Source organism: Triticum urartu, chromosome 4A (assembly GCF_056163025.1).
Source record: "Triticum urartu cultivar PI428250 chromosome 4A, HENAU_Tu73, whole genome shotgun sequence".
In the NCBI taxonomy this organism is placed as follows: domain Eukaryota; kingdom Viridiplantae; phylum Streptophyta; class Magnoliopsida; order Poales; family Poaceae; genus Triticum; species Triticum urartu.
This window is the reverse complement of record NC_141876.1, coordinates 291279370-291291246: the sequence shown is the minus strand read 5'-3', so window position 1 is coordinate 291291246 and position 11877 is coordinate 291279370.

Genomic DNA, 11877 nt, shown 5'->3' with positions numbered 1-11877 from the left:
CAGACAATTGGCTTCTTGTCTAGCAGCACAGTCTCATAAAAGTCTTGCTGCTCCTTGGTGTGAAACCTGTAGTCAACTGCAGTCCTTCTCCTTGAAGCATACGGGTCTGCTTCTCTCCACTTCCGGAGCCCTGAATCTCTCCTGAGTTTCATATCCTCAGCCACAGGATGAGCATCGTTGTGGTCTGGGATCTTGGGCTTGAGCTTTCTAAGAACATTCTCTTCTTCTTCTTCTTCTTCTGCAGCTTCAGGCACTGGGGCCTTGTTCTTCTCAGTAGCTGGGATGCTTCTTGTGTTTCTCTTTGGCTTTGGCTTTGGAGCTGCCTTGGCCTTGGAAGAAGCTGCCCCTTTTCTTATGGCATCACCCATCAGCTTGGGTGCCTTAGGTGCTGGTGCAGCTACCTCTTCTTCTTCCTCCTCATCTTCCATGATGGAAGCCTTGCCAAGCACTCTGGCTACAGTTTTCTTCACCCTTTCTTTCCTCTTCTTGCCTTCAGCAGCAACTGGCTCAATGGGAGTGGGCTTCTCAGTTGAAGCTCTGGCCTTTGACATAGGCTGCCTACCTGCTGGCCTTTTGATCTTCATCCCTGGTTTTATGCCCTGTGCTGGCTCAACTCTCTTGGAAGTTGCTTCCTCTTCTGCCACATAATCCTCATCTTCTGAGTCTGAGGTTCTCTTCTTTCTCTGTCTTGTGGCAGCTTTAGGCAGATTGCTAGGGGTGCTCCTACTGCCATCATCTGAGGAACTTGAGGGACTAGTGCCCTCACTCATCTGCACTTGCTGCTCTGACAAGTTCTGGCTATCACTTTGGTCTGACATGATGCAAACTCTGACTGCTGACCCTGTGAATAGGTTAGAGATGAGATAGAGTGGATGAGCATCACAAAATGCAGAGATTTTTGCAAAAGAATAATTCAAAAACTTAGTTTTAGTTTCCCACTGAAAGCATCTCGGATCTACCGATTTCTAAACTCGGTGATACCGAAGCAGTTTTGGCACCTAAACTAGTGAACTCGGTCAGGCCGAGTCATAGTTCGGTGGCACCGAGACTGCTAGGGTTTCACAGGGTTCCAAAATTGGTCACACCGATAAGTAATTCTCGGTCAGACCGAGTCTCACTTGTGCAATGGGATAAGCGAAATCGGTGGGACCGAGTTTTTCAACTCGGTGGGTCCGAGATGGTTTCGGCGGAAACCTAAACCTAGAATTTTCGAATCAAACCTAATCTACGAGTTCATTGACTGGATAGAAGTTTATCAAACGTGGCTAGAATCAATATGATCTCAATGTGCTAGGAATCGGATTGGGGAATAGCACAAAGATCGAGTCCATACCCTAGTTCGGCGGAGACTCGCTACGGCGGCAACGGCGGGGTAGAATTCCCTTTGACGGCGACGGAGACCAGCGACTGGAGGCGGCTGGCGGCGAGGAGACGATCCGGAGACCAAGTTGGCAGAGCAGGCTATCGCGCGGGCGAAGGGGTTCGGAGAAATTTCCAAATTTTTGCCTGTGACTATATATAGCCCGACCCTATCGGTGTGACCGAGTGGAACAACTCGGTGGCACCGAGATGCAAAATTGTATACAGTTGTTGCAACTCGGTGTGACCGAATGGTTCAAATCGGTTGCACCGAGATCGAAAACCTAGATCAACTTAATGATCTCGGTAGGACCGAAAGTAGGGTATCGGTCAGACCGAGAATCATAAAGAGGTTTCGGAAGTTTAAGTCTATGACGAATCGGGGACTCCGAGCGCTCCTCACACAGAGTGGTTCGAATCTGACTTGATCAAATTTTGTGATGTAGCATGAATAGAGTTTGAGACGAGAAAAGCATAGATAGCTAGAGGAGGTTCTTAGGCATTCTTGTCCATCCACTTGGCAAAAGGAAATAAAACCAAACAATCAAAACAACAAGTGGATGTCCTCGAATGAGTAAAATATGCAACCAGCATGCTCACACAATAAGATGGCAAATGAAATATGTGACAAGGCATGCACAACCAATTCTAGCATCTATCAAGCAATTTGCGATGACAAGGTCATCTATATATGAGTATATTGACTTAGGAGTCAAGTGAGAACACTTGATCATAGGTCATACTCATCGTTTAAGCTCAAGTGGGGTTACCACTTTTACATAAAGCATTGTTGTGTTCACATCTTTAGAGTTGCTTTAGCTCAAGTCTTAGAGTAAAGCTCCCCCTAGATGTGATATCCCCCCTTAGAGGGATGAACTAACCTCGGGTTTTGTCGATGATGACTTCATGTAGATGTTGAAGATGTGGATGCTCAATGTTGATGTAGATCACTTGGAGCTATCCATTTGAGTGAATTGCACTTTCAATACCTACATGGGTTAGTCCCACAAGGAACAAACAAGGATATCCATAGACATAGAGTGATGCACACACAAGATGATGTCCATGAAAACTTTTAGGTTACCTTGTCCCTTGTCTTACCAACAAGAGGGTTTGTGACTCCTTGAACTAGTGCAAGATGTGGAAGTTGATTGCACTTGTTCTTGCCAAAATGATAAGAGTGAAGTATGTTGGCGGAGTCACCCTCAAGAACTCTCTAGTTCTTCTTCTTTTGGATCCACACCATCTTGATGGGAATCCTTGGAGTTGTAGTTGTACTTGATGAAGTGGAACTTGAAGTAGTCTTGGGAATCCACTTGACTAAGGTCTTAGGAGCTTCTTCAAATGCATCAATTTCCTCTTGAAGCTTGTCCTTGCCTTTTTGCTTGTAGTCTTGTGGTGGAAGATCATCTTGAGCTTGTGTCCCCTTGAAAGAAGTATCATACTTCTCTTGTTGAGGAACAAACTTTGTCTTGGGGTATTGATCCTCTTCCCACTCAACTCCATTGGCATTGAACTTTCGTTCAAAACCAACACCTTGATTCTTCCGGTGCATTCCTTGCTTGCGCACAATTTCCTCGAATTGCTTACTCCCGGCAAGGCTTTTGTACATTCCTTTCTCTATAATTCCCTTCAATAAGCTATTTTCTTGCTCAAGTGTAACTTGGCTAAGAGAATCATTAGTGGAATCAAGAGAACTACTAGAAGCAACAATATTGGATTTAGCATGATCATTGTTACTTCTAGAGGAAGAATCTTTCTTGTTCTTGTTACTAGACTTGACTTGAGGCATGTAAGTGGATAAGAGTAAACGCTTGGCAATGTAAGAAGAACTTTTCTTGCAGAGATCATCATTGATTGCTTTTAAGAACTCATGCTCTTGCTCAAGATTGAGCTTTTCAAAGCGTAATTTCTCATGAGCTCTTAAAAGTTCTCGATGATCTTCGAAGATAGTTTCATGAGCTAACTTAAGAGTGTTTAGTTCTTTAGTTAGAGCCTCAATCTTCTCCTTATCATTGTCATTCGTTTTATCTTGATTAGCATGATTAATTGACGTTTCATCATAGTATTCATCACTAGAGTTGTCAACAAGCAAATCATCACCTAACAAGTCATCTTCATCACTATTGAAATCAACATACTCGGGGTGTGTTACCTTAGGACCTTTGGACATGAAGCATCTTCCAATTCCTTCATTTGGTGAGTCAAATATGTCGTAGGAGTTGGTTGACACAAGTGCTAGACCGGCAACACCTTCATCTTGAGTATCTCCGGAGTCGGAGTGATAACTTCTCTCAGAGTGGCTGTCAGAGTTGGAGCCGGATACCCATTCACCAACATGAGCTTGATGTCTTCGTTTTGTGTAGCTCCTTGATGATTTTTCCTTCCTTTCCGAATCCTTGCTTCTCCGTGAGTATCTTCGTTCATAACGATCATCTCTACTCCTTCTCTCTCTTGGTGGTGATTCTTTGCTTCTTCTTTTTGGAGAATCTTCTCTTCTCTTGTAGGGAGCCGTACACTCATTGGAATAGTATCCGGGTCTTCCACAATGGTAGCAGTTTCACTCTCGACTAGAAGATCCTTTGTCATTGTAGGACCTTGACTTGAAGCTTCTATCTTTGCTTCTACTCTTGTAGAACTTGTTGAAGTTCTTCACCATTAAGCCCAATTCTTCATTGAAGTTTTGTTTCTCACTTGATGATGTAGGGGCTTCACATGAGGCTTTGTAGGCACCACTTGATTTGTTGTGAAGTTCCTCTTTATCCTTAAGTGACATCTCATGAGCAACAATTCTTCCAATCACCTCCGTTGGCTTGAGATCTTTGTAATTGGGCATCATTTGGATCAATGTGCACACGGTATCATATTTTCCATCCAAGGCTCTTAGAATCTTCTTGATGATGAATCTATCAGTCATCTCTTCACTTCCTAAGCCGGCAATCTCATTTGTGATGACAGCAAGCCTAGAGTACATTTCAGCGACACCTTCACCATCCTTCATTTTGAACTTGTCAAGTTGACTTTGAAGCACATCCAACTTGGATTCCTTGACGGAGTCGATACCTTCGTGCATATCAATCAAAGTGTCCCAAATTTCCTTTGCATTCTCAAGACGGCTGATTTTGTTGAATTCTTCGGGGCACAATCCGTTGAAGAGAATATCACAAGCTTGAGCATTGTATTGCAACATCTTCAACTCATCCGCGGTAGCTTCATGGTTTGGTTCTTTCCCATCAAAGAAGTCACCTTGCAAACCAACACACACAATAGCCCAAACGGCGGGGTTATGTCCAAGAATATGCATTTTCATTTTATGCTTCCAACTAGCAAAATTAGTACAATCAAAGTAAGGACCTCTATGGTGATAATTTCCCTCGCTAGACACCATACTCTCCTAGGTTGTGAAACCAAGGCTATGACCACCAAAAGCTATGGAGATCAAAGAAAATGGAGACCAAAGCTCTGATACCACTTGTAGGATCGAAAGTATGTCTAGAGGGGGGGTGATTAGACTACTTGACCAAATAAAAACTTAACCTTTTCCCAATTTTAGTTCTTGGCAGATTTTAGCTATTGTAGGACAAGTCAAGCAATCATCACACAATTCAAGCAAGCATGCAAAGAGTATATTGGCAGCGGAAAGTAAAGCATGCAACTTGCAAGAATGTAAAGGGAAGGGTTTGGAGAATTCAAACGCAATTGGAGACACGGATGTTTTTCCCGTGGTTCAGATAGGTGGTGCTATCCTACATCCACGTTGGTGGAGACTTCAACCCACGAAGGGTAACGGTTGCGCGAGTCCACGGAGGGCTCCACCCATGAAGGGTAACGGTTGCGCTCCCAAGTGACACCTAGCCAATCTAGGAGACACCACTCTCCAAGAAGTAACAAATGGTGTGTTGATGATGAACTCCTTGCTCTTGTGCTTCAAATGATAGTCTCCCCAACACTCAACTCTCTCTCATAGGATTTGGATTTCGTGGAAAGAAGATTTGAGTGGAAAGCAACTTGGGGAAGGCTAGAGATCAAGATTCATATGGTAGGAATGGAATATCTTGGTCTCAACACATGAGTAGGTGGTTCTCTCTCAGAACATATGAGTTGGAATTGTGTATGTGTTCTGATGGCTCTCTCCACGAATGAAGAGGAGGTGGAGGGGTATATATAGCCTCTACACAAAATCCAACCGTTACACATAGTTTTCCAATCTCGGTGGGACCGAATCAACAAACTCGGTCGGACCGAAAAGGTAAACCTAGTGACCGTTAGAGATTTTCGGTGGGACTGACATGCAACTTGGTAGGACCGATATGGTTAGGGTTTGGGCATAACGTAATCTCGGTGAGACCGATTACACAAACTCGGTGAGACCGAGTTTGGTAATAAGCTAACCAGAGAGTTGGTCAGGCAAACTCAGTGGGACCGATTTGCTCTTTCGGTGAGACCGAAAAGTTACAAAAGGGAAACAAAGAGTTTACATTGCAATCTCGGTGGGACCGATTCGCTCTTTCGGTGAGACCGAAAAGTTACGAAAGGGAAACAGAGAGTTCGCAATCCCATCTCGGTGAGACTGAGATCCCTATCGGTAGAACCGAATTGCTAGGGTTTGGCAGTGGCTTATGACAAGTGAAACTCGATGGTGCCGGATAGAAAGAATCGGTAGGACCGAGTTTGGCTTAGGGTTTAGGTCATATGTGGATATGGGAAAGTAGTTGAGGGTTTTGGAGCATATCACTAAGCACATGAAGCAAAAGGCTCATTAAGCAACACCTCATCCCTCCTTGATAGTATTGGCTTTTCCTAAAGACTCAATGTGATCTTGGATCACTAAAATATAAAATGAAGAGTCTTGAGCTTTTGAGCTTGAGCCAATCCTTTGTCCTTAGCATTTTGAGGGTTCCACTTTCACATCCATGCCATGCCAATCATTGAGCTTTCCTGAAATAGTCATCTTGGAATAGCATTAGCTCAATGAGCTATATGTTGTTATGAATTACCAAAACCACCTAGGGATAGTTGCACTTTCAACAGGACACTGAGCCGTGCGCTGCCACCGATGAGGGTCTTGGTGACTTGGACATTGCTGATAATGGGTGAACAGAGCATCGGGAGGACGCCGGCGGTTTCCGCGCATTTAAGCTGGTCTGCCGACCTAAAGGTGATGGCGTACTTGGACCATTTGAGCAGGCGCGTGGCCTCGAGCTTGGGGAGGGTTGCATTCACCTCGTAAGAGAACTGCTTGAAGATATGCTAGGAAGCTGGGGCCTGAGTGCCACCCAAGATGCAGGCGATGGCGCGCGGCTCCTGGAAGCCCCCAGCCCCTTCATCCTGCTGATGGTCGTCGTTCCTCCTTGGTGGTGGCGGCAGCGGAGGGAGACCAGGGTTGCCCTGAGGACGATCCTCCCGAGGCTGGTCCCTCCAGGCGCCCTCATGAGGCTGGTCCTGTCAACGGTCCTCGCGAGGCTGGTCGCGCCACTCCCGGCGAGGGTCGCGGTCATCCCAACGTCCTCCACCTCGTCCACCTTCTCGGTTGTAGCCCCGGTAATTGCACTCTCGGCGTCGACCGAAGCGTCCATCTCGAATGGCCCTGAGCTCTTCACAATCATTTGTGTTGTGGCTGCGCACGTTGTGGAAGGCGCAGAACGTACGACTGCCCTTGGACGACTCGGGGAGGTCTCGGTCGTGCTTGGTATCTGGCTCTGCCGCGAGTATGGTCACCCCTTTGCGCTTCACCTCCTTGACCTTGCCTTCTTCTCCTCTGGGTCCGCAACAGGGAGCTCAAGGAGGGAGAGATGCCCCTCCTTAGCTCTTGCACACTTGGTTGTTATGTTGAACAGCTCCGAAGTCGTGCATAGCTCCTCATGGATCGCGAGCTCCTCCATCTTGATGTCGCGGACGCCATCGGAAAACTCTGAGATGATGGCCTCGTCCGTCACCTTGGTGATCTTGAGGCGCACGCTGTTGCAGCGCTGGATGTACTTCTGGAGGGTCTCTCCCGGCTGTTGCTTGATGCAGCACAGGTCACCCGTGGCCGGGGGGCGGTCGCGAGTGCCCTGTAAGTTGGCGATGAAGCTGTCGTGCATTTGATCCCAGGAGGAGATCGAGCCCGGGGCAGGTTCAGGAGCCATGAGCAGGCGCCATCCTTGAGAGCCATGGGAAACCATTTCGCCGTGACCTTTTCGTCACCGTTGGTCGCCTCGATGCTCAGCTCGTAGAGCTACAAGAATTCTGTAGAGTCGCGGTGCCATCTTAGTGAGGAGGCAGATCCGGCTTGAACTTGCCCAGCCAGACGATGCTATGCAACTCAGGAGTGAAGTCGCGACAACCTATTGTGGCCACCGGGACCCGTCGGGGAGGCGGAGCTTGATCTTGGTGTCCCTGTGCTGCCACGGCAAGTGGCGCATGGCCCTGCCGCGGCAAGCGATCCTGACGTGGCGGTGCTGGGAGCAGTGGAGCATTTTCTTGCGGATGGGGGATCTCTTGTCAACTTCTATCTTCGTGCGTGGGCACATGGCATGGTGGATCATGCCGCAGGACCGCACATCTTGGAGCAAGGACGCTGTCTTGACGCGGAGGCGCTCCATGAGCCGCACATTTTGGCGCGAGGGCGCCATCTTGGTGCAGAGGGGGCGGAGGCGCTCCGTGAGCCACATCGCCCGCAGCCGGGGGTGGGCGAGGCAGCGAGAGGGATGGTGCAGGAGAGCCCCTGCGGCGCTGACGAGCTCGGCGATGCGGTCCAACCAGTCCTCATAGAGGTCGTCGACCGGGTGGTAGCGCAGGAGCTCGTGTGCCATGAGCAGCGCAGCCTGCGCGTCCGTGGGTGCGCGGTGAGTGTGAGACGATGAGCTGGCCGGAGTCAGCGACGGGGTGGTGGTGCGCCGCCTCGCCGCACGGAGGGGTGCAGTGAGGAAGCTTGCTGCTCATTTGCCGCCGGGCCGGTGGCGGCGTTGGCGGCGGGTGACAGAGAATGACAGGGAAGTCCACCGACAAGGGCTGTCTGAGCGACGTGGGTGGCGAGGACGACCTGACGCTCAACGCGGGCCAGACGAGCGTCGACCATGAACTCGGTGGAGTGGTGAAGCGCAGGCTGACGAAGGGGAAAGCTTAATCACACCCCTACCTGGTGATACGTCTCCAACGTATCTATAATTTTTGATTGCTCCATGCTATATTATCTACTGTTTTGGACTATATTGGGCTTTATTTTCCACTTTTATATTATTTTTGGAACTAACCTATTAACCGGAGGCCCAGCCCAGAATTGTTGTTTTTTGCCTATTTCAGTGTTTCGGAGAAACAGAATATCAAACGGAGTCCAAACGGAATAAAATCTTCGGGAACATGATTTTCTCACCGAACATGATCCAGGAGACTTGGACTCTACGCCAGGGAGTCAAAGAGGAGGTCACGAGGGTGGGGGGCGCGCCCCCCCTAGGGCACGCCCCTACCTCATGGGCCCCTTGGTGCTCCACCGACGTACTTATTCCTCCTATATATACACACGTACCCCCAAACGATCAGAACAGGAGCCAAAAACCTAATTCCACCGCCGCAACTTTCTGTATCCACGAGATCCCATCTTGGGGCCTGTTCCGGAGCTCCGCCGGAGAGGGCCATCATCACGGAGGGCTTCTACATCATCCTAGCCCCTCCGATGAAGTGTGAGTAGTTTACCTCAGACCTTCGGGTCCATAGTTAGTAGCTAGATGGCTTCTTCTCTCTCTTTGAATCCCAATACAAAGTTCTCCCCCTCTCTTGTGGAGATCTATTCGATGTAATCTTCTTTTTGCGGTGTGTTTGTTGAGACCGATGAATTGTGGGTTTATGATCAAGTCTATCTATGAATAATATTTGAATCTTCTCTGAATTCTTTTATGTATGATTGGTTATCTTTGCAAGTCTCTTCGAATTTTCCATTTGGTTTGGCCAACTAGATTGGTAGTTCTTGCCATGGGAGAAGTGCTTAGCTTTGGGTTCGATCTTGCGGTGTCCTTACCCAGTGACAGAAGGGGCAGCAAGGCACGTATTGTATCGTTGCCATCGAGGATAACAAGATGGGGTTTATTTCATATTGCATGAATTTATCTCTCTACATCATGTCATCTTGCTTAAGGCATTACTCTATTTTTAACTTAATACTCTAGATGCATGCTGGATAGCGGTCGATGAGTGGAGTAATAGTAGTAGATACAGAATCGTTTCGGTCTACTTGTCACGGACGTGATGCCTATATACATGATCATGCCTAGATATTCTCATAACTATGCTCAATTCTGTCAATTGCTCAACAGTAATTTGTTCACCCACCGTAGAATACTTATGCTCCTGAGAGAAGCCACTAGTGAAACCTATGGCCCCCGGGTCTATTCTCATCATATCAATCTCCATCACTTTAATCTTGCTTTGCTTTTTTACTTTGCCTTTACTTTTTACTTTGCATCTTTATATCAAAAATACCAAAAAATATTATATCTATCAGATCTCACTCTCTTAAGTGACCGTGAAGGGCTTGACAACCCCTAATCGCGTTGGTTGCGAGTAGCTATCATTTTGTGCAGGCACGAGGGACTTGAGCGCGGCCTCCTACTGGATTGATACCTTGGTTCTCAAAATCTGAGGGAAATACTTACGCTACTCTGCTTCATCATCCCTTCCTCTTCGGGGAAAACCAACGCAAGCTCAAGATGTAGCAAGAAGGATTTGTGGCGCCGTTGCCGGGGAGTCTACGTAAAAAGTCAACATACCAAGTACCCATCGCAATCCCTATCTCTCGCATTACATTATTTGCCATTTGCCTCTCGTTTTCCTCTCCCCCACTTCACCCTTGCCGTTTTATTCGCCCTCTCTCTCTATCCTCCCTCTCTATTTGCCTCTGCTTTCCGCTTGCCTCTTGTTTTCTTGTGTGCTAGTTTGTTTGCTTGTCGTCATGGCTAGTCCTCTTTCTTCTCCGTTGTCTCCCGAGAGTGAAGTTCTAAATTTTAAACAAAGGGAGGGGGAAAATCTAAAAGATGCTTGGTATAGAATTTGAAATGCTCAAAATAGATCTACCAGGAAGCAATCTACCTTAGTTCTTCTCCGCAATTTGTATGTAGGTGTTAATCCTTGGTATAGATATATCCTCGATACCATTACCGGAGGGAACTTCTTAGGTAGCCATACTTTTGATTCTTACAATGCTATGCTAAATTTATTTGGCTCACCACCTCTTTTGGTTAATGGAACCATGTTAACTCTGGAGCATGTTATGCAAAGACTTGAAATTATTGAAAATAAAGTTGCTACTATTGAATTAATTGAAAATCTAGATAAAAAGATCCACAATCAAATTACTCAATATGGATCTAAGGTAGGAATGACTTTGAAAAAATTAAGGAAAAGGAACCCATAGTTAATGAGAAGATAAACTTAGATTCTACTAGAATTGATAAACTTGAGGGTATCATTACAAATTTGGGAACCGCTTTTTCTTCCATAAAGAATATTCCAAGTCCTCCTACTAAAATTGCCAAGCTTATGTATGTTCCTAAAAATAAGGGTGAATCATCTAGTAAGGAAACTGCGGATCTTAAATCTATAAGTATTCATCCCAATATTTTTGCTATCATTAAGGAACCAATTGCTACAAATGAATTTTTCGATGTTGTGCCTAAAAGTTTGATAATAACTAGAAATAAATAAATTCCTAAGTGAAATAGATGCCTCATCGAAGAATTGCCTACCAAAGATGGCAATACCAAGATCTATCCTAACTTTTATGCCTAGCTAGGGGCGTTAAACAATAGCGCTTGTTGGGAGGCAACCCAATTTTATTTTTATTCCTTGATTTTTGCTCCTGCTTAGTCATAAATACATTATTTAGCCTCTGTTTTGGTTGTGTTTTTTTGTTTAATTAGTTTTTGTGCCAAGTAGAACCGTTGGGAAGACTTCGGGAAAGTCTTGTTGAACTTGCTGTAAAAAACAGAAACTTTAGCGCTCACGAGAACTGCTTTCATTTTTATTTGGAGAGTGATATTTAGTTAATTCTTTTTGAAGATGATTAAAAGATAAATTCCTCATGACAAGAAATTTATTTTAGAATTGTTGGGGTTCCAGATCTTGCGCTAGCTACATATTACTACAGACTGTTCTGTTTTTGACAGATTCTGTTTTTCGTGTGTTGTTTGCTTATTTTGATGAATCTATGGCTAGTAAAATAGTTTATAATCCATAGAGAAGTTCTAATACAGTAGGTTTAACACCAATATAAATAAATAATGAGTTCATTACAGTACCTTGAAGTGGTCTTTTGTTTTCTTTCGCTAACGGAGCTCACGAGTTTTCTTCTTTGAGTTTTGTGTTGTGAAGTTTTCAAGTTTTGGGTGAATTCTTGTGATGGATTATGGAACAAGGAGTGGAAAGAGCCTAATCTTGGGGATTCACATGGCACCCCCAATATAATCCAAGGACACCAAAAATTCAAAGCTTGGGGATGCCCCGGAAGGCATCCCCTCTTTCGTCCACTTCCATCGGTAATTTACT